The sequence below is a fragment of the Hylobates moloch genome, unplaced genomic scaffold (assembly GCF_009828535.3).
Source record: "Hylobates moloch isolate HMO894 unplaced genomic scaffold, HMol_V3 SCAFFOLD_9, whole genome shotgun sequence".
Taxonomy (NCBI): Eukaryota; Metazoa; Chordata; class Mammalia; order Primates; family Hylobatidae; genus Hylobates; species Hylobates moloch.
This window is the reverse complement of record NW_026652284.1, coordinates 178688-201639: the sequence shown is the minus strand read 5'-3', so window position 1 is coordinate 201639 and position 22952 is coordinate 178688. Positions and strand designations below refer to the sequence as shown.

The window sequence follows — 22952 nt, the reverse complement described above, 5'->3', positions numbered from 1 at the left end:
CACACACACACACACACACACACACACACACACACATACACACACACCCCTGGCAGCCCAGCCAGCAGACTCCACAGCCTGGAAGGCAGGAAGCAGCCCCCAGCCCCAGCAAGAAGGCAGGTCTTGGCCTTTGGCTGACCACGGCCACGATGCCCCAGGCCAGGAGGGCAGGTTCCCTTGCCCGGCAGCTCCCCGGGGAGTCGGGAACCAAGAGCAGCCGGCAACCAAGAGCAGCCGGCAAAGATGCCACGGGCATCTCAGACACAGGGCTCCGTGTTCCTTCTGGGGAAAAGGGACCCCACCCTGTCCTCGATCACCTTTAACACCAGCACATCTCAGCCGCTTGCACTTCGTGAAGCCTTGGGGTGTCTGAGCTCATTCAACCCCTTCTTTAGAGATGGTGAAATTGAGGGCCAGAGAAAGTGATCTGTCCAAATTCACAGAGCTGAGAAATGGCAGGAGATGGATTCCAACCCCAGTCCCGTCTGCCTGCCCAGATGGGTTATTTGCAGCAACCCCCATTCTACTCTGTGCTTTTATGAGCTCAAATTTTCTAGATTCCACATAGAAATCAGGTCATGCAGTATCTGTCTTTCTGAGCCTGGCTTATTTTACTAAGCGTAATGTCTTCCAGGTTTATCCTTGTCATAAATGACAGGATTTCCTTCTTTTTAAAGGCTGAATAGTATTCCACTCTGTGTGTGTGTGTGTATACACATATATTAATAAACATATCAACATATAGATAACACAAAAAGTGCTAGGTTTTACTTAAAAATACTCTAAACTTAAAATTACTTAAAAACACCCTAAATTACTGGCTGGGTGTGGTGGCTCACGCCTGTAATCCCAACACTTTGAGAGGCCAAGGCAGGCGGATCACCTGAGGTCAGGAGTTCGAGACCAGCCTGGCCAACACGGTGAAACCTCGTCTCTACTAAAAATACAAAAATTAGCCGGGTGTGGTGGCATATGCCTGTAATCCCAGCTACTTGGGAGGCTGAGGCAGGAGATTCGCTTGAACCTGGAAGGCAGAGGTTGCGGTGAGCTGAGATGGTGTCACTGTACCATTTCTATGTTTACGTAAGCTTGGATACACAAATACTCTTAACCACAGTGTTCACTGCAGTAACAAACTGCACAGGCGTGTGGCCTGGGAGCAACAGGCTCTACCGTGCAGCCTAGGCGTGCAGCAGGCAGTACCATCTGGGTGTGTGTAAGTGCCCTTTATGATGCCCACACAACGACAAAAGTGCCTAACAATGCATTTCTCAGAACATATCCCTGTTGGTAAGTGATGCATGACTGTGATTCCTTGGAATGAGAGAAGCAAATATTAGAGCACCTGTGTTTTTATCTAACAGGGATAAGGAATTAGGCTTCCCTAGTAGCTGACACACCAGGCCCCAACCCCTTCCCTCTGCCCTGGTGTCCCCAGAGCAGCAGGAGCCCATGGCTCTGAGAGTTCAGGGGTGCCCCATCAACAAGGGCTTGGCCCAGGGGATCAAAGGCGATAATGAAGAGCCCACGTTTTAACGAAACAAACTGTTATGGGCTGAACTGTGTGCCCTCAAAATTCGTGTGTTGAAGCCTTAACCCCCAGGACCTCAGAATGCCTCCGTTCTTTACAGATAATTAAGTTAAAATGAATCCATCAGGGTGGGCCCTCATCCAATAGGACCGGGTCCTTATAAGACAAGGAGATTAGGTCAGGTGCAGTGGATCACACGTGTAATCCCAATACTTTGGGAGGCCGAGGCAGGTGGATCACCTGAGGTCAGGAGTTCGAGACCAGCCTGACCAACATGGAGAAACCCCATCTCTACTGAAAAAAAAATACAAAATTAGCCAGGCGTGGTGGCGCAGGTCTGTAATCCCAGCTACTCGGGAGGCTGAGGCAGGAGAATCACTTGAACCCAGCAGGCGGAGGTTGCGGTGAGTCCAGATCGCGCCACTGCACTCCAGCCTGGGCAACAAAAGCAAAACTCTGTTTCAAAAAAAAAAAAAAAAAAAAGACAAGGAGATTAGGACACAGATGCACACAGAGAGAAGACCACACAAGGACGCAGGGAGAGGATGGCCATCTGCAAGCCAAGGAGACAGGCCACAGGGCCACAGAGGGAACCAACCTGCCCACACTGTGATCTTGGATATCCAGCCTCCAGAACTGTGAGCAAATACTATGTCTGTGGTGAGGCCACCCAGTCGCTGGTATTGTGTTTTGGCAGCCTTAGCAGATAAATACACAAAGGCTTAGGAGGGGTTTGTTCCTGCCGGGGATGAAGAAGGACCTGAGTTGTGGCCAACAACAGGCTGCAGAAAGGCTATGTCATCTTGAAGATTTCTCAACTAAGAGTCCGCACCCATGACAGCCCACCGAGACCCTCGCTCCAAGTTTGTGGAGAAAGGGAACGCACTTGGCAGCACATGGAAAGACCCCATGATGAGCAGCAGACACAGCAACGCAGCCCCTACATCTCGACAGCATCTGATGCACACGCTTTATGAGACAGCAGCAGCCAGAACAGACAGCTTTACGTTTACGAACACACAGACAGACAGTGGCGCATGTTCAGAGATGCCGAGGGGATGCTGCGCTTCCCAAAATCACCTCTGCCTTTTTTTTTTTTCTGCAGAGGAGCCAATAAAAAAAGCTGATAAAAGATGAAAAGAGAATACTTAATAAGTATGCATAATTTATTTAAACTTTTCCAAGCAACCTGAGGTACCTGGATACCTGAAGCACTGGCTCTAGCATTCGGTTGGGACATGGGACAAGGAGGCAGTGCTCTCCTATCGCCCCTCCCCAGGAGCTGCCGGCAGCAACAGGCTATGGACTACAACGGGCAGGTCACCCACCACCTGTTTATAAATCTTGGAGAGTATTCCTCAAAAGTGACAACGGCCTGGACAGGGCCCGACTAAGCCCTGCTGGCTGAGGGGCTCAGGACAGGTGACTTCAGAGCACGCTCCCAGATCTCACTAAATGAAATCACAAAGTTCCTGAAGCACAGAGTTCCAATAGCACTTTCCACCAGGCAGTCTTGGCTAAGTCTGCAGGAGTGCGGCCGACATATGTGAAGAGGAAGAACTCGGGGCACCTGAACCTTTCCTACGCACAGTGTGTGGGAAGACATGTGCCGGCCTGCGTCTTCACACACACTTCCAGGGCCCGGCCCCGCCACAGCCCACAGCTACAATATAGCACATCTGCCCTCCACCTGGGCCTGGGATAGAATCAGGGCAACCAAGAGCTCCAGATGCTTCTCAGGTGCCCATCACAGGTCACAGTCAATTCCACGTGACCAGTGAGGTCAGCCTGAAATGTGTGACTGAAATATAAGAAGGCCGGGCATGGTGGCTCCTGTAATCCCAGCACTTTGGGAGGTTGAGGTGGGAGGATCACTTGAGCCCAGGAGTTCATGACCAGCCTAGGCTACATAGTGAGACCCCATCTCAAAAAGAAGAGAACTCAGCACTCTGGGAGGCTGACACAGGCAGATCACTTGAGGTCAGGAGTTTGAGAACAGCCTGACCAATATGGTGAAACCCCGTCTCTACTAAAAACACAAAAATTAGCCAAGTGTGGTGGCACACGCCTGTAATCCCAGCTACTCAAGAGGCTGAGGCAGGAGAATCGCTTGAACCAGGGAGGTGGAGGTTGCAGTGAGCCAAGATAGCGCCACTGCACTCCAGCTTGGGCGACAGAGCGAGACTCCATCTCAAAAAATAAATAAATAAATAAAAATAAACGCAAACTATTTCAATACAAAATAAAAATCAATCCCTGTGATGGTTGCTTTTATGTGTCAACTTGGCCAGGCCACGGTACCCAGTTTTTGGTCCAACTGCAATCTAAACGTTGTTATGAAAGTACTTTTTAGATGAGATTAACATCTGTACCAGTAGACTCTGAAGGAAACAAATTACCCTCCATAATTTGGGTGGGCCTCATCCAACCAGTTGAAGGCCTTGAAAGAAAAAAGACTGACCTCTCCTAAGCAAGAGGGAATCTTGCCTCCAGGCTGCCTTCAACATAAACTCTTGCCCGCGGCTTTAGCCTATTGGCCTGCCTTGCAAACGTTGGACTTGCCAGGCTCTACAATTGTGAGTCAGGTCCTTAAGGTAAATCTCTCTAGACGCACATCCACACGTATCCTGCTGCTTCTGTTTCTCTGGAGAACCCTGACTAATACATCACCTCTACCACCTCCACACCCTGTCATCACGACAAACAAGAAAACACAACTTGTGCATATGAAAACCTTATCCCTGTGGTCTCCTTGACAGGAACAAGGCTACCTCTTGAGAGTCTGTGAAGTTTTTGTGCATATGCACAAGTCTGCTCAATTTAACACACGCAGTTATTCAATGATCTCTGGGGTTAGCTGGCCCCAGTGAGCCATGAGTCCAGGTGGTGTTAAGGCTCACTGGTTTCGTGGAGACTGGTCCTTTTAGGAACAGCTTGAGAAGCTGAGCTTTGGACAGGGATTCAAATGTAATGCAGAACTTCACCACTTCAGCTGTGGGGCTATGTGGTTCTTCAGAGCAAGCACACCTCCTTCTGTGAATATCTTCAAGGACAAATCAACACTCATCCCCACTGTCCTGGCCAGGAAAACATGACTGCAAGGAGTGACCACACAGGCTCCGAGAATCAAATTTTGGCTATGGAATCAGGTTTCAAGATGAAACCCACTGCTTTCAGAGTGTTTTGGGGTTTTTCCCCCTCCCCTGTGATGTAAAATCCCTGAATGTGAAGGGGAAAGCAAAGAACAGGGCATGACAAGGTCACAGCGGCTATCACTGTACGTCTGTCTTATTCCCATCTAAAAAACCTGGGAGCCACAGTTCAACAGACATCACCTCTGTCCCCATGGAGGGCCGAGCCACAGCCCACGGCATGGGCTGTGCGTGAAGGAATTGCATTCGTAATAAAATTGGAGGGGGAGCGACCAGGAAAACAAATGCCCAGTGAGCTTGTGCTGAATAGCACAGATGCACATCAGGCTGAAACCAACACAATGGTGAAAAACACATCCCTCATTTCTTGAGACCATGTTCTAAGAGGCTTTTAACAAAAAAATTCATACAAATGCAAATCTTGTCCCTGGAATGGTCTGAAATCCTTCTATTAGATAACCCTCCTATTAGAAATCAGGCCGGAGCTGCTGTGGCCATCAGCTCTCTGGATATAAGACATAAAGAGAACAAATAACCAAATGACAGATGTAAATCCCATTACATACATATGTGCATTAAATGTAAATGAACAAGATACTCAAATCAAAGGGCAGAGATTTACAGAGTAAACAGAAAACATGAACCAACCATATGCTATCCACTAGAAACACATTTTAAATATAGAAATACAAGTATGGTGAAACTATAAGAATGCAACAGAACATACCATGCAAAGAGTAACCAAAAGAGAGGGAAGTGGCAATACTAACATTAGATTAGTATTAGACAAAACGGACCTGCGGACAAAAATTACTACAAACATTATGATAAAAAGGTCAGTCCCTCTGTGCCTCATAACACATGAAACTCTGGATGACATGATCTTATATGTAGTAAATCCCAAAGATTCCATAATAATTATTAGTTAGAGCTAATAAATGAATTCAGGGAAGTTGCAGGATACAAAAGCAACATGTAAAAACCAGTTGCATTTCTATATTTTAGCAATGAACAATCCCAAAAGGAAATTAATTCCATGTACAACAGCATCCAAAAGATGAAGAATAAATGTAGTGTAAATGAATTTTACTTATTCAACATATTAATCTCAAAATGGCTAAATACAAGTTTCAATTTAAAAAAATATAACCAAGGAGGTGAAAGACTTATACACTAAAAAATATAAAACACTGCTGAAAGAAATTAAATACAAACAAATGGAAAGACATCTTTGTTAATGGATTGGAAGACATAATATTGTTAAGATGACAATACAATCCAAAGCCTTCTAAAGACTCAATGCAATCCCTTTGAAAATTCCAACAGCACTTTGTTTTTGCAAAAATAACCCATTTTAAAATTCATAGGAATCTCCGAGGACCCAGAATAGCCAAAGCAATCTTTAAAAAAATGAACAAAGTTGGAGACTTCACTCCTTTTTATTTCAAAACTTACCATAAAGCTACAGTAATTGAAACAGTGTGGCACTGGCATAAAGAAAGGCATACTGGCCAATTAAACAGAATAAAGAACCCAGACACAAACCTTCACATATGTGGTCAAATGATTTTCAACAATGATGTCAAGATATTCAACGGAAAAAGAATAGTCTTTTCAACAGATTGTGTTAGGAAAACTGAATATCCACACATACACGAATTATGTTGGACCATTACCTTATATAATATAGAGAAAAGTTAATTTGGCCGGGCGTGGTGGCTCACTCCTGTAATCCCAGCACTTTGGGAGGCCGAGTCGGGCAGATCACGAGGTCAAGAGATCCAGACCATCCTGGCTAACACGGTGAAATCCTGTCTCTATTAAAAATACAAAAAATTAGCTGGGTGTGGTGGCGGGGGCCCGTAATCCCAGCTCCTAGAGAGGCTGAGGCAGGAGAATCGCTTGAACCCAGGAGGCGGAGCTTGCAGTGAGCCAAGACTGTGCCACCGCACTCCAGCCTGGGCAACAGAGCAAGACTCTGTCTCAAAAAAAAAGCCAAACAGACAAAAAAGAGAAAAGTTAATTCAAAACAGATCAACAACCTAAACATCAGATCTAAAACTATAAAACTCTTAGAAGAAAACAGGAGAAATGCTTCGTGACATCAGATTTGGCAATGATTTCTTGGATATGACACCAAAAACACTGGCAACAATAGAATTAATAGACCAGGTGCTTTTGCTCACATCTGTAATCCTAACACTGTGAGGATGAGGTGGGAGGATCACTTGAGCTCGAGAGTTCAAGACTAGCCTGGGCAACACAGCTAGACCTCGTCTCTACTAAAAAATAAAATAAGGCTGTGCGTGATGGCTCACGCCTGTAATCCCAGTACTTTGGGAGGCCAAGGCAGGCAGATCGCTTGAGGTCAGGAGTTCCAGACCAGCCTGACCACCATGCAGAAACCCTATCTCTGCTAAAAATACAAAATTAGCTGGGCATGGTGGTGGGTGCCTGTAATCCCAGCTACTCGGGAGGCTGAGGCAGGAGAACTGCTTGAACACGGGAGGCAGAGGTTGCGGTGAGCCAAGATCGTGCCATTGCACTCTAGCCTGAGCAACAAGAGCAAAACTGTGTCTCAAAAAAAAAAAAAAAAGAAAAAAGAAAAAGAAAACAAATAAAATAAAAAGTAGCTGCACATGGTGGCTCACACCTGTAGTCCCAGACACTCAGGAGGCTGAAGTGGGAGGATCGCTTGAGCCCAGGATATCAAAGCAGCAGTGAGCCATGACTGCACTACTGAACTCCAGCCTGGGTAACTCATCTCAAAAAATAAATAAACAATAGATAGTACCCAAAGCAATCTACAGATTCAATGCAATCTACAGATTCAATGCAATACACAGATTCAAAGCAATCTACAGATTCAATGCAATACACAGATTCAATGCAATCTCTATCAAAATACCTACCATATTCTTCATACAAACAGAAAAAGAAATCCTAAAATCTGTGTGGAACCACAAAAGACTTGGAATAGCAAAAGCTATCCTGAGCAAAAGAACAAGGCTGGAGGCATCACACTACCTGACTTCAGAATATACTACAGAGGCTGGGCATGGTGGCTCCCGCCTGTAATCCCAGCACTTTGGGAGGCTGAGGTGGGCGGATCACCTGAGGTCAGGAGTTCGAGACCAGCCTGGCCAACATGGTGAAACACCATCTCTGCTAAAAACATAAAAATTAGCTGGGTGTGGTGGCGCACGCCTGTAATCCCCAGCTACTCAGGAGGCTGAGGCAGGAGAATGGCTTGAACCCGGGAGGCAGAGGTTGCAGTGATCCAAGATTGTGCCACTGCACTCCAGCCTGGGTGACAGAGTGAGACTCTGTCTCAAAAAAACAAAACAAAACAAAACAAAACAAAACAAAACAAAACAAAACAAAACTACAGAGCTATAGTAACCCAAATAGCACACTATTGGCATAAACACAGACACATAAACCAATGGAACAGAATAGAGCCTGGAAATAAATGCATGCATTTACAGCCAACTGATTTTTAACAAAGGTGCCAAGAACACACAATGAGAAAAGGATAGGTTCTTCAATAAACGGTGTTGAGAAAACTAGATACACACATACAGAATAATAATATCAGACCCGGCTTCTCAACACAGACAAAAATCAACCCAAAATGAATTAAAGACTTAAATGTGGCCAGGTGCAGTGGCTCAGCCTATAATCCCTGAGAAGCCCAGGCAGGGGGATCACCTGAGCTCAGGAGTTTGAGACCAGTCTGGGCAACATGGTGAAACCTCATTTCTATTAAAAAAAAAACAAACACAAAAATTAGGCTGTGGCTCACGCCTGTAATCCCAACACTTTGGGAGGCTGAGGCAGGAGGATCACTTGGGGTAAGGAGTTTGAGACTAGCCTGGCCAACATGGTGAAACTCTGCGTCTACTAAAAATACAAAAATTAGCCGGGCGTGGTGGTGCATGCCTGTAATCCCAGCTACTCAGGAGGCTGAGACGGGAGAATCGTTTGAACCTGGGAGGCGGAGGTTGCGGTGAGCCGAGATCGCGCCACGGCTCTCCAACCTGGGCGACAGAGTGAGACTCCGTCTCAAAAAAACAAAACAACAAACAACCCAAAATTTAGCCAGGCATGATGGCGCACACCTGTAGTGCCAGGTACCGGAGAGGCTGAGGTGGGAGAATCGCTTAAGCCCAAAAGGTCAAGGCTGCAGTAAGCCATGATTGCCCCACTGCATTCCAGCCTGGGTGACAGAACGAGACCTTGACCAAAAAAAAAAAAAAGGGAGAAGAAACTCCCTATTAGCAGTTATTCTCACTTTTTCTATCTGTTCTTCACCGATCCTCTCTCCCCTGCTTTCTGGCCCCAGGCAATCACCTGTCTACTTTCTGTCTCTGTGTATTTGCCTATTCTGGACTTTCCCCCTTGTATCTAACTGTAAATGTGTATCCTTTGACCAACATCTTCCTCTCTCCCCTTCCGCCAGCCACCCCAGCCTCTGGTAACCACCATTCTGCTCTGTCCTTCTGTGGCATCAGCGTTTCCAGATTCCACATATGAGTGAGATTGTGCAGTACTTGTCTTTCTGTGCCTGGCTTATTTTGAGGCAATAAAGCCTCAAAAGCAAAGGCCACAAAAGAAAAAATAGACAAATGGGATTACATCAAATTAAAAAGGTTCTGCACAGCAAAGGAATCAATCAACAAAGTGACAATCTGCAAACCATATAACTAATAAGGGATTAATAACGAAAATATACAAAGAATTCAAACAACTCAAAAGATTTGAATGGATATTTCTCAAAACAACGTGTACAAGTGGCTAACAGGTATATGAAAAAATGCTCAACATCGCTAATCATCAGGGAATCCAAATCAAAACCACAATGAGCTATCACCTCACACCTGTCAGACTGGCTTTTGTCAAAAAGGCAAAAGATAACAAGTGCTGTCCAGGGTGTGGAGAAAAGGAAACCCTTGCACACTCTTGGTGGGGATGTAAATCAGTATAGCCATTATAGAAAACAGTGCCAGGGGTTCCTCAAAATATTAAAAATAGAACTACCACATAACCCAGCAACACCACTATTGGGTATATATTTAAAAGAAATGAAATCCGTATGTCCAAGAGATCTCTGTACCCCATGTTTATTGCAGCACCTTTCACAACAGCCAAGACATGGAATCAACCTAACTGTCCATCAACAGAGGAGCAAGGCCGGGCCTGGTGGCTCACATCTGTAATCCTAGCACTTTCAGGAGGAAAGGAGGTTTGCTCGAGCCCAGGAGTTCAAGACCAGCCTGGGCAACATAGTGATACCCCATCTCCAGTAAAAAAATAATTAAAATTAAAAAAAACAAAAACAGGCCGGACACGATGGCTCATGCCTGTAATCCCAGTACTGGGAGGCCGAGGCAGATGGATCACTTGAGGCCAGGAGTTCGAGACTAGCCTGGCCGACACGGTGAAACCCCTTCTCTACTAAAAATGCAAAAAAATTAGTCAGGCTTGGTGGCACCTCCTGTAATCCCAGGTACTTGGGAAGCTGAGGCATAAGAATCACTTGAACCCAGGAGGTGGAGGTTGCAGTAAGCTGAGATCACACCACTGCACTCCAGCCTGGGTGACAGAGTGAGATCTTGTCTCAAAACAAACAAACAAACAAAAACTGGATTATGGTGATGGTTGCACAGCTCCAGAAATCTTCTAAAAATTATTGTATAGTTGACCCTGAAACAACAACACGTGTTTGAACCATGCGGGTCCACTTATTTGCAGACTTTTTCCAGTAAAAGTTACATGGTGTATGCCTGCCTCTCTAGCCCCTCCTCCACTTCTGCCTCTGCTACCCCCAAGACAGCAAAACCAACCCATCCACTTCCTCCTCCTTGGCCTGCTCACTGTGAGCTCTTTGAGGATGGAGACCTTTCTGATGATCCACTTCCACGTGATGAGTAGTCAGTTTATGTTCTCTTCCTCGTGATTTTCTTAACAACATTTTCTTTTCTCTAGCTTACTTTAGTATGAGAACACAGTATGTAATACATATAACTTAAAAAATCTGTTAATCAACTGTTTATGTTATCAGTAAGGTTTCTGGTCAACAGCAGGCTATTTGTAGTTTTAACTTTTGGGAAGTCATGTAGTTTTAACTTTTGAGAAGTCAAAAGTTATACTTGTCCAGCCTGGCCAACATGGTGAAATCCCGTCTCTACTAAAAATATAAAATTAGCCAGGCATGGTGGCGGGTGCCTGTAATCCCAGCCACTCCGGAGGCCGAGACAGGAGAATCGCTTGAACCTGGGAGGCAGAGCTTGCAGTGAGCCGAGACAGAGCGAGACTCTTCCCCAAAAAAAAAAAAAAAAAAAAAAAGTTACAGGCCGGGCTCGGTGGCTAACACCTGTAATCCCAGCACTCTGGGAGGCAGAGGCAGGCGGATCACCTGAGGTCAGGAGGTTGAGATCAGCCTGACCAACACAGTGAAACCCCCTCTCTACTAAAAATACAAAATTAGCTGGGAGTGGTGGCGCATGCCTGTAATCCCAGCTACTTGGGAGGCTGAGGCAGGAGAATGGCTTAAACCCAGGAGGTAGAGGTTGCAGTGGGCCAAGATCGTGCCATTGCACTCTAGCCTGGGCAATAAGAGCGAAACTCCATCCAAAAAAAGTTACACTCGGATTTTCAACTGCACAGGGGGTTGGCATCCCTAACCCCCTCGTTCACAGGCCAGCCAACCGTATACTTAAAAGTAGGTGAATTTTACAAAGTAGGTATATTATACCTCAATAAACAAAATTTTTGTTTAAAATTTGTTTTTAAAGCATGCTAATATTTTTTAACTGGAATTAGGTTAAATGTATAGATCAATATGAAGAGAACTGATGTCTTTACTACGTTGAGTGTTCCAACCACTGACCATGGTATGTCCCCCCCATTTACTTAAATGATCTTTGATTTCTCTCATCTTCAGCATACAGATTCTGTAAGTCTTATTCAATGTATACCTAAGTATTTGATTCCTTTGAAGCAAACGAAATGGTGTGTTTTTAAATTTAACTTTCTTTTTCTTCTTCTTTTTTTTTTTTTTGAGACAGAGTCTCGCTCTGTTGCCCAGGCTGGAGTGCAGTGGCGCGATCTCAGCTCACCACAACCTCCGCCTCCCCGGTTCAGCGATTCTCCTGCTTCAGCCTCCTGAGTAGCTGGGACTACAGGCGCACGCCACCATGCCCAACTAATTTTTGTATTTTTAGTAGAGACAGGGTTTCACTATGTTGGCCAGGCTGGTCTCGAACTCCTGACCTTGTGATCCGTCCACCTCGGCCTCCCAAAGTGCTGGGATTACAGGCGTGACCCGCCACGCCTGGCCAAATTTAACTTTCTAATTGTACATTGCTAGTACAGTAGTCCCCACTTACCTGTAGTTTCATTATCTGCAATTTCTGTTCCCCCAGTTACAGCTGCCTGCAGTCAACTGCCCTCCAAAAATAGGTGAGTGCATACAAAAAGATATTTTGAAAGAGAGAACACATTTATATAACTTTTATTCACTATATAATTATTCTATATTATGAAGTTATTGTTGGTAATCTCTTACTGTGCCTAATTTGTAAATTAAGCTTTATCATAGGCATAGATGTATAGGAAAAAAAACCACAGTACACAAAGGGTTCTGTCTTATCTGAGGTTTCAGGCATCCATTGGAACGTATCGTCCATGGATAACAAGGACTGTTGTAAACAGAAGTAAGGTCAGCTTGTATAGTGTTGACTTTGCATGTATCTTCCCATGGATAAGTGGCACTGCTGTATGTAGAAATAAGGTCGCCAGGCCAGGCACGGTGGCTCACGCCTATAATCCTAGCACTTTGGGAGGCAGAGGTGGGCGGTCATCACCTGAGGGTGGGAGTTCCAGACCAGCCTGACCAACATGGAGAAACCCCGTCTCTACTAAAAATACAAAACTAGCCAGACATGGTGGCACATGCCTGTATTCCCAGCTACTCGGGAGGCTGAGGCAGGAGAATCGCTTGAACCCAGGAGGCAGAGGTTGCGAGTGAGCCAAGATCGCACCATTGCACTCTAGCCTGGGCAACAAGAATAAAACTCTGTCTCAAAAAAAAAAAAAAAAGAAAGAAAGAAAAATAAGGTCGCCTTCTGTGTGTTGACTTTGTATCTTGTGACCCTGCTAACTTCACTAATTAGTTCTAGTAGCTTTTTCATAGATTCCCTGGATTTTCTATATAGATAATCATGTTGTCAGCAAATAGGGACAATTTTCCCTTTCCAATTTGTATGCCTTTTCTTTGTCTGATATTATTGCGCTGGCTAAAATAAGGTTTTTAAATTATGTCAATGTAATTAATCCATGCATTATCCATGGCCTCTAAGGGCTGGCTAAATTTTAATAGGAAAGGCCGGGCGCAGTGGCTCACGCTTGTAATCCCAGCACTTTGGGAGGCCGAGGCGGGCGGATCACGAGGTCAGGAGATCGAGACCACGGTGAAACCCGGTCTCTACTAAAAAAATACAAAAAAATTAGCCGGGCGTGGTGGCGGGCGCCTGTAGTCCCAGCTACTCGGAGAGGCTGAGGCAGGAGAATGGCGTGAACCCGGGAGGCGGGGCTTGCAGTGAGCCAAGATTGCGCCACTGCACTCCAGCCTGGGTGACAGAGTGACACTCTGTCTCAAAAAAAAAAAAAAAAAAAAAAATTTAATAGGAAAAACAATGAGAATAGCTTGGACATGTTAGTTAAAACTTCACACTATAAAATATGTGGCTGGGTGCGGTGGCTCACACCTGTAATCCCAGCACGTTGGGAGGCCGAGGTGGGTGGATCACCTGAGGTCAGGAGTTTGAGACCAGCCTGGCCAACATGGCAAAACCCTGTCTCTACTAAAAATACAAAAATTAGCTGGGTGTGGTGGCAGGCGCCTGTAATCCCAGCTACTCGGGAGGCTGAGGCAGGAGAATTGCTTGAACCCGGGAGGTGGAAGTTGCAGTGAGCCGAAATCACACCGTTGCACTCCAGCCTGGGCAACAAGAGCAAAACCCTGTCTCACGAAAAATAAAATAAAATAAAATAAAATAAAATAAAATAAAAGGAGGGAGGGAGGAGATGTTAGCTGTTATTTAAACCCAAAGTCACCTTTAGCATTATAAACTTGAGTATGTGCACAAAGATACAGACACAAGCATTGACTGTAGTGGTGAAAAACAGTAAATAACTATAATGTCAATCAACAGGAGGCTGATAAAATTATGAAACATCCACACTACAGAATACTACAGTCATTTGGCCGGGCACAGTGGCTCATGCCTGTAATACCAGCACTTTGGGAGGCTGAGGCGGGCAGATCACTTGAGGTCAGGAGTTCAAGACCAGCCTGGGCAACATGGCAAAACCCCGTCTCTACTAAAAAGACAAAAATGAGCCGGGTGTGGTGGTGCATGCCTGTAATCCCAGATACTCAGGAGGCTGAGGTGGGAGAACCACCTGAACACAGGAGGCAGAAGTTGTGGTGAGCTGAGTTTGCGGCACTGCACTCCAGTCTGGGCCACAAAAAAAAAAAAAAAAAAAAAAAAGAATACTATACGGTTATTTAAAAGATTGAGGGAAATCTGTGTGTATATACTATATATATCAACATGTAAAGATTGCTAAGATCTTTAAGTAACCAAACATCATTAAGTGAAAAATGTATGATGATAATATATGCAATATGATCTCGCTATGTTATTTAAAAAATTGCTTATGCACAGAAAAGACTATTATACTACTTAGAAGTACCGAGGGAATTTCACTTTTAGCATACACGGTTCCATACTGTTTAATGTTTTTAATGAACTATAGTTTTGTAATTTTTCTCATCACTTTATCATTTTAGTCTCTCTCTCAGGCTGTATCCGAGAGCCACACTTTTCAGACCCTTGTATCTTTACTCTTCAGGGACAAACCAGAGCATAGCTGAATCGCCAACGCCTTATGCTAAGCGAAACAAGCCAGACTCCAAGCCCACATGTGACATTCTGGAATGGGCAAAGCAGGAGGACTGAGGAACAGACAGGCGGCTGCAAGAGCGGGGAGGAGAGAGGCTGCCTTCCTGAGTATCCTGACTGCGGTGGAAGTCACTACAGTCCAGGCACCTGTTAAAGCTCACTGAACTGAACACCAAAAAGTGAATCTTACCGTATGTAAAGTTTAAAATAAATTTAAACACACACACAAACTTAGGGGGTACATTTTCTTTGAGCGCAGCACAGACACCTGTCTCAACGCAGGAAACGTCCTCCGCCACGACTCCAGGGCGCCTCGGTCGCAGCGAGGGCACCGGCACTGTCTCCCTACTGGCCCTACGAGTGCACACCTGCTACGGCCCGCGCCCACTCACAACGTGACTCTTCTTCCAGGCTCCGTGCCTGCAGATCTAGACATCACTTGGAAAGCCGCTGGCCACCCGCAGGGAAAGGGCAGCATGCGTGGGGCCCCCGCGGGTCCCGGCCTGGCCCGGACTCTGTCGTAGCCACCGAGCTGTCGAGCATAGCAATGTGCGCACGGCACCGGGCATCACCGCGGCTCCGACCCCGCCTCATTCTGGAGTCCGACGGACGACTCCAAGAAACACCACCGCTCCCAGCGCGGCCACGGTGCCCTCCGCCGCCAGAAAACAAACGCTCCCGAGCCTCAGTCCCCAGCGGCGAGCACGCGGCGCTGGGTTCAATCAGCAGCCGCTCCCTGACTGGACTTAACAGCGGAGCTGACACCGTCCAGACGCCCCTCTCAGCTTAAAATACGCTCCATCAACCCCGTTTCCCAATTATTCTTGCACCCTTCTTGTCACACCCACAATGTGCTGCAAATTAAGCTCACGCATTTCAGCCTTAAAATACACAATTCAGATGCTTGTGCGAAACAGTGCTGCCCCCGTAACAATCGCGCCTCCTTAACAAAGCCCAAAACTCCTCTCTCCAAGAATGCGCAGAATGGCTCCGCGGACCAGGCTCCCTCCCGTCCTCAGAGGGGCACGAAACAAAAACGGGTTCAGATCTTGCTGCGCGACCTTAGTGCAACCTTCACAATCTGCCTGCTCCTTACTTTCCAACAAAAACGTGAACCACTAAGGTATTCCTTCCCCACTGCAGCCGTGCCACGTGCCGGGGCGCGGAATCCGGGATCCCGGGGCGCGAGGCGGGGAACGCGGGGGCGGGGAGCTCGGGGCCGAGGCCGAAAGGCCGGGGGCGCAGGGCCCGGGAAGCCAGTGCAGGGAGTGCGGGGACCTGGAGCCCGGGAGGCGCGGGAGACCGGGGCCGGGACCTGGGGGACGCGGGGACCAGGACGATCCGGGAGGCCGCGGCGCCGGGGAGGCCGCGCCGCCGGGGGGGGGGGCTCCGTCCCGGCCCCGCCGCCGCCCTGGCCGGCCCAGGTTCCGAGGGGGACCCGGACCCCGCGGAGGCCGCAGGGCAGGCGCGGGCGAGCAGGGTTCCTCACCTGGGTCGGCGGCGGCTTGGGGGTCCTGGGCGGGCCCTGGGAGTTTCCTTGGCTGAGTGAGTCACTCGGGCTGGCCGGGAATGCGCCAGGAAACACCCGGCCTCCTCCCCTTCCTCCCGGGGCGGGGGCTCTCCCGGCTCGGCCTCTTCCTCCCGGCGCTCCTCCCTCCCGGCCGCGGCCCCGGCAGCTCCCTCCTCCCGGCGGGGCGCCCCTGGCTGGCCAACCCCTTTCCCCACGCCGGCAGCCGAAGGTGTCCTCCCAGGCGGAGAGCCCCTGGCCACCTGCCGGCCTGGGTCACCTCAGCCTGCGCGGGACGGCGGGGTCGGGGCGGAGCGGGCGTGGGGTCCTCCCGCGGGTCCGTCCGGCTCGGAGCGCGAAGGAACGGGGATCTGCACCCCGTCCCGGGGCTCCACCGGGTCAGGGCGGGGGTGGCCTGAGCTGCGGAAGGAGCTCAGGGGGACACCCAGGGAGCCCATGTGGCGCCGCCCCACCTGGCTGGAGGCGCTCACCTGCGCTCGTCGGGAGGGTTCCAGGCGCGGGTCCCAGCGGCAGGTTGGCGCGCAGAGCCCGCTGGAGACGGCCCCGGCCGGACCCTGCGGCCCCATCACCTGCGGGAGCCAGGGCCAAATCCCTGCGCAGACCTGCGGGAACGGCGGACGCAGGAAAACCTGATTTGAGCTCGTGCCAGAAAACAATCTTGAAAGGCCGGTGAAGAAACACCTCACACGGAAACGCTGAGTGGAGTCAGCTGGTCACAGGCGTGTTTAGGAAAACTGCCCTAAACGCCCCGCTCAGCCCCAGCACCTGCGACCCCTGGTTCTTATGGAGAACAGTAAGGATGGGCATCAGATATTCTAGTCTGGTCTCTAGATTATGAAGGTTTGGTTACTCCCGCCTGTGCTCTGCGGTCAGGCAAAAAGCAGCAAATGGATCCTGACCAGCGGATTGAGACAATCTACCAGTTGACTCAATATTCGGAGATCATTTTCTCACATTCCTGCAAAACAGGGGCTTTGGATAACATTCTGGTTCCCAGTCCACACATTTTCAAATCAGCAGATTACTCCTTTTCTGTGCCTAGGGTGGAGTTTCAAAATTAGATTCCAAAGGTTTTTACATTGTTGATGACATGATAGAACCCAAATTCAAGTTATACTGTGATAATTTAAAATATTGTAATCCCGGCCGGGCGCAGTGGCTCACGCCTGTAATCGCAGCACTTCGGGAGGCTGAGGCGGGCGGATCACCTCAGGTCAGGAGTTCGAGAACACCCTGGCCAACATGGTGAAGACCCCGTCTATACTAAAAATACAAAAATTAGCCAGGCATGGTGGTGTGCGCCTGTGATCCCAGCTACTCGAGAGGATGAGGCAGGAGAATCGCTTGAACCCAGGAAGTGGAGGTTGCAGTGAGCCAAGATCATGGCACTGCACTCCGGCCTGGGCGACAGAGCAAGACTCCGTCTTAAAATAATAAAATACTGTAATCCCTAGAGCAATTAATAAAAAATAATGCAGCTAAAAATCCAAGAAAAGAGATGAAATAGAATACAAAAATATACTTGATCCAAAAGAAAGCAGGAAGGAAGGAGCAAAAAGCACATAAGACAGAGACAAAGAGCAAGCAGTTAGACTTCAACCGCATTAGTAATCACATTGAATGCAAATGGACTAAACATGTAATCCGTTTACTAACTGTAAATGGATTAAAACACAGAAATTGTCACATTGGATTAAAAACGAGACCCAAATATATTCTGTTTTAAGAAGACATAATTTTGGCCGGGCACAGCGACTCATGCCTGTAATCCCAGCACTTTCGGAGGCCAAGGTGGGTGGATCACCTGAGGTCAGGAGTTCGAGACCAGCCTGACCAACATGGCAAAACCCCGTCTTTACTAAAAATACAAAATTAGCTGGGTGTGGTGGCGCATGCCTATAAACCCAGCTACTCAGGAGACTGAGGCAGGAGAATCGCTTGAACCCGGGATGCGGAGGTTGCAGTGAGCTGAGATTATGCCATTGCACTCCAGCCTAAGCAACAAGAGTGAAACCTGGTCTCGAAAAAAAAAAAAAAAGACATAATTTAAATATAAGGACACAAAGAGGCTGAAATTAAAAAGATGCAAAAGGACACGCTAATCAGAAAGGTGGAGTGATTATATCAAAGTAGAATTCAACTCAAGGGGCACTATCAGCGATAAAAAGGACATTTGATAAAAATAAATGGGTCAATTAAGTATGAAAAAATAGGCTGGGCATGGTGGCTCATGCCTGTAATTCCAACACTTTGGGAGGCTGAGGCGGGCGGGTCATCTGAGGTCGGCAGTTAGAGACCAGCCTGGCTAACATACCCTGTTTCTACCAAAAATACAAAAAATTAGCCAGGTCTGGTGGCGCATGCCTGTAATCCCAGCTACTCGGGAGGTTGAGGCAGGAGAATCGCTTCAACCTGGGAGGCGGAGGTTGCAGTAATCCCAGCTGCTTGGGAGGCTGAGGCAGGAGAATCACTTGAACTTGGGAGGCGGAGGTTGCAGTGAGCCAAGGTCTCGCCATTGCACTCGCTTGGGCAACAAGAGTGAAACTCCATCTCAAAAGAAAAGGAAGAAAAAATAACAACTTCTAGTGCATATATACATCAAATAAGTTTTGAAATATTTAGACAAAGATGGATAGAATCAAAAGAAGAAATAGGCGAATACACACTCATATAGATTTGAACTTGTCTCTATTACTAATTGATAGGACAGGCAGACACAAAAAGAAGACACAAAAATTTTTTAAGGTAATTAACCTATTAGACCTAAATGGCACCTCCACAAAACAGAATACAGAATGCATCGTATGGAATGAAAGATGTTCAGACGCTTTGTACTGAAGACTTCAAGCTGTTACTGACAGGAATTAAAGTTTTCAAATACACACGTAACATTCACAAAATATACCATATGTTAGGAAGTAAAACAAGTCTCATTAGATTTCAAAGGATCAAAATTATTTACAGTAGTTCCCGCCTTACCTTCCGTGGATAAGCTTCAAGACCCCTGGTGGATGTCTGAAAGGACCGATAGTAGCAAACCCTACACTGTATAGACTATATATTTTTCTATATATGCAGGCCTATGATAAAGTTTGATTTATCAATTACACACAGGTCTGTAATCCCAGCATTTTGGGAGGCCAAGGTGGGTAGATTGCTTGAGCTCTGGAGGCAGAGGTTGCAGTGAGCTGAGATTGTGCCACTGCACTCCAGCCTGGGCAATAGAGTGAGACTCACAGAGTGAGACTCCATTTGAAAATAAATAAATAAATAAATTAGACACAGTAAGAGATTAACAATAATAAAAATAGAACAATTGTAGTATACTATTATAAAAGTGATGTAGTTCGTCTCTCTCTCTCAAAATATCTCATTATACCGTACTAGTAGTCCCCCTCCTCTGAGTTCCAGTTACTCGTGGTCAACCATGGTCTGAAAATAGGCGAGTATAGTACAGTGCTTCTTTAAAAACAACCATTAGGCCAGGTGCGGTGGCTCATGCCTGTAAACCCAGCACTTGGGGTGGCTGAGGCAGTGGATTGCTTGAGCTCAGGGGTTCGAGACCAGCCTGGCCAACAGGACAAAACCCCCCTCTCTACAAAATACAAAAATTAGCTGGGTGTAGTAGCCGGTGCCTGTGGTCCCAGCTACCGCTGAGGCTGAGGCAGGAGAATCGCTTGAACCCGGGAGTTGGAGGTTGTAGTGAGCCGACATCGTGCCACTGCACTCCAGGCTGGGCGACAGAGCATGACCCTGTCTCAAAAAAATAGAATGAAATGAAATAAAATAAATAACCATTTAAAGCCTCGGGAAATGGGCCTAAGGGCAAACAGCCAATGAAGAATTATCTATAGAAATGAGACTACTATACAGCAATGGAACAGAATAGTGAAAATTAAGTACACATTATTTGGTCAATTGATTTTCAATTAAGATGCTAAAGGACTTTCATGGAGAAAGAAAACTCTTTTTTGGCTGGGCACAGTGGCTCACACCTGTAATTCCAGCGCTTTGGAAGGCCAAGACGAGCGGATCATCTGACGTCAGGAGTTTGAGACCAGCCTGGCCAACATGGCGAAACCCTGTCTCTACTGAAAATACCAAAATTAGCTGGGTGTGGTGGCGAGCGCCTGTAATCCCAGCTACCTGGGAGGCTGAGGCAGGAGAATCGCTTGAATCCAGGAGACAGAGGTTGCAGTGAGCTGAGATCACGCCACTGCACTCCAGCCTGGCAACAGAGAGAGACTCCGTATTAAAAAAACAAAAAAGAGAGAGAATAAAAGAAAAGAAACTTTTTTTTAAAAATGGTGCTAGAATAACTGCATAACAATGTGCAAAAACTGAAACTCAACTTCCTCCCCAACACCATGTACAAAAAGTAACTGGTTGTGTATGGATCATAGACCTAAATTTGAAAGCTAAAGATACAAAGCTTCTAGAAGAAAACATAAGAGAATAATTTTGTAACTGTAGAGTAGAGGTAAGCAAGATTTCTCAAAAACGTAGGGTTAGTACCTTTAGAAAAAAATGATAAATTGATTTGATCGAAATTTAAAACTTCTCATCAAAAGACAATGTTAAAAGAGTGAAAAGACATAGACAATATTGCAAGACAATACTGCAATACATACAACAGACAGACAGCCTGTGTCCAGAATACGTAAAGAACCCGGACAACATTAAAATGACAATGCAGGAAAAATAGGGCAAAAGACTTTAACTCACACTTCAGAAAGAAACCACATTGGAAGTCTTTTATAAAATTCAACATATATTTATTCAACATATATATCTCCTATGATGGTAATTTTACTTCTAAGTATTTACCTAATAGAAATACAAATTAATCTCTGCACAAAAACTTGTATAATGAATAGTCTTTTTTTTTGTTTTTTCTTTTTTGTTTTTTTTTGAGATGGAGTTTCACTCTTGTTGCCCAGGCTGGAGTACAATGGCGTGATCTCTGCTCACCACAACCTCCACCTCCCGAGTTAAAGCGATTCTCCTGCCTCAGCCTCTCCGAGTAGCTGGGACTACAGGCGCCCGCCACCACGCCGGCTAATTTTTTTTGTATTTTTGGTAGAGACGGGGTTTCACCGTGGTCTCGATCTCCTGACCTCGTGATCCGCCCACCTCGGCCTCCCAAAGTGCTGGGATTACAAGCGTGAGCCACCGCGCCCGGCTAATTTTGTATTTTTAGTTAAGATGGGGTTTCTCCATGTTGATCAGGCTGGTCTCAAACTCCCGACCTCAGGTGATCCGCCCGCCTTGGCCTCCCAAAGTGCTAGGATTACAGGCATGAGCCACCGCACCTGGCTGTGTAATGAATATTCTTACCAGCTTATTTATAATCGCAAAAAACTAGAAACAACCCAAAGTACACGAATAGGAGAATGGATAAACAAATACTGTTCATATAATGGAATATTACTCAGCAATAAAAAGGAAAGAACAAATCAAAAGGATTTGTTCTTATGTTTTTCCATTTCACACTCATTAGGATGCCTACTATCAACAAACAGCTACTTGGGAGGCTGAGGCAGGAGAATCGCTTGAACCCAGGAGGCGGAGGTTGCAGTAAGCCAAGATCCTGCCACTGCACTCCAGCCTGGGCGACAGAGTGAGACTCCATCTCAAAAGAAATAATAAAATAAAATAAAATAAAAATAAACAAAATAACAAGTGTTGGCAAGGATATGATGAAATTGGAACTCTGTGTACTCTTAGTGGGAATGTAAAATGGTGCCACTGTGGAAAATAATATGATGAAAAAAGTTTTTAAAAGGGGAAGAAAATGGATATACAAGTAGTATTATAAAACAGATGAACCTCAAAATTATTCTGTAATTTTCCACACACAAGAGACCACATACATATTGTGGGATTCCATCTATATGAACTTCCATGACAGACAGCACTACTCACTGGTGACAGAAGTCAGAAATTGGCCGGGCATGGTGGTTCACCCCTGTAATCCCAGCACTTTGGGAGGCCAAGGCGGGCGGATCACTTGAGGTCAGGAGTTTGAGACCAGCCTGACCAACATAGAGAAACCCCATCTCTACTAAAAATACAAAAAATTAACCGGGCGTGGTGAAACATGCCTGCAATCCCAGCTACTTGGGAGGCTGAGGCAGGAGAATCACTTGAATGCAGGAGGCAGAGGTTGTGGTGAGCCAAGATCACTCCATTGCACTCCAGCCTGGGCAACAAGAGCAAAACTCCAAAAAAAAAAAAAAAAAAAGAAAAGAAAAGAAAAAAAGAAAGTTACTGTCCTGTTTTTAGGTTTCTGTCACGGTCACAACAAATTACTACAAATTTCTGGCTCTGGTAAACTGAAAAAGCATCCCCCAGCAAATACCTGTGTCAAATCCCTGGAACCTGTGGCTGTTACTACTATGTTGAAACCCCATCACCAAGGTGATGGTATTAGGAGATGGCGCCTTTGGGAGGTGACAGGTCACAAAGGTAGAGTCCCTATGAGTGGGATTTGTGCCCTTATAAAAGACACCCCAGAGGGTGCCAGGCGTGGTGGCTCAGGCCTGTAATCCCAGCACTTTGGGAGGTTGAGGCAGGCGGATCACGAGGTCAGGAGATCGAGACGATCCTGGCTAACATGGTGAAACCCTGTCTCTACTAAAAATGCAAAAAATTAGCCGGGCGTGGTGGCGGGCGCCTGTAGTCCCAGCTACTCTGGAAGCTGAGGTGGGAGAATGGCGTGAACCTGGGAGGCAGAGTTTGCAGTGAGCCGAGATTGCACCACCGCACTC

General features: G+C 46.6%; 1 protein-coding gene across 6 annotated transcripts in view; it reads right to left on the bottom strand.

Annotated features, from left to right (window-relative positions):
* Positions 1-16242, bottom strand: part of CYFIP1 (cytoplasmic FMR1 interacting protein 1) — a 120015-nt gene extending 103773 nt beyond the window's left edge. For 5 of the 6 annotated variants that reach the window (XR_009214807.1, XR_009214808.1, XM_058443841.1 and 2 more), the window contains exon 1: positions 16144-16242. The gene's annotated coding sequence lies outside the window, so the exon portion shown is untranslated. Of the gene's footprint in view, positions 1-6359; positions 6638-16143 lie in introns of those variants that run through there. The other variant, XM_058443842.1, reaches the window with a different exon arrangement.
* Positions 16243-22952: the final 6710 nt, after the last annotated feature.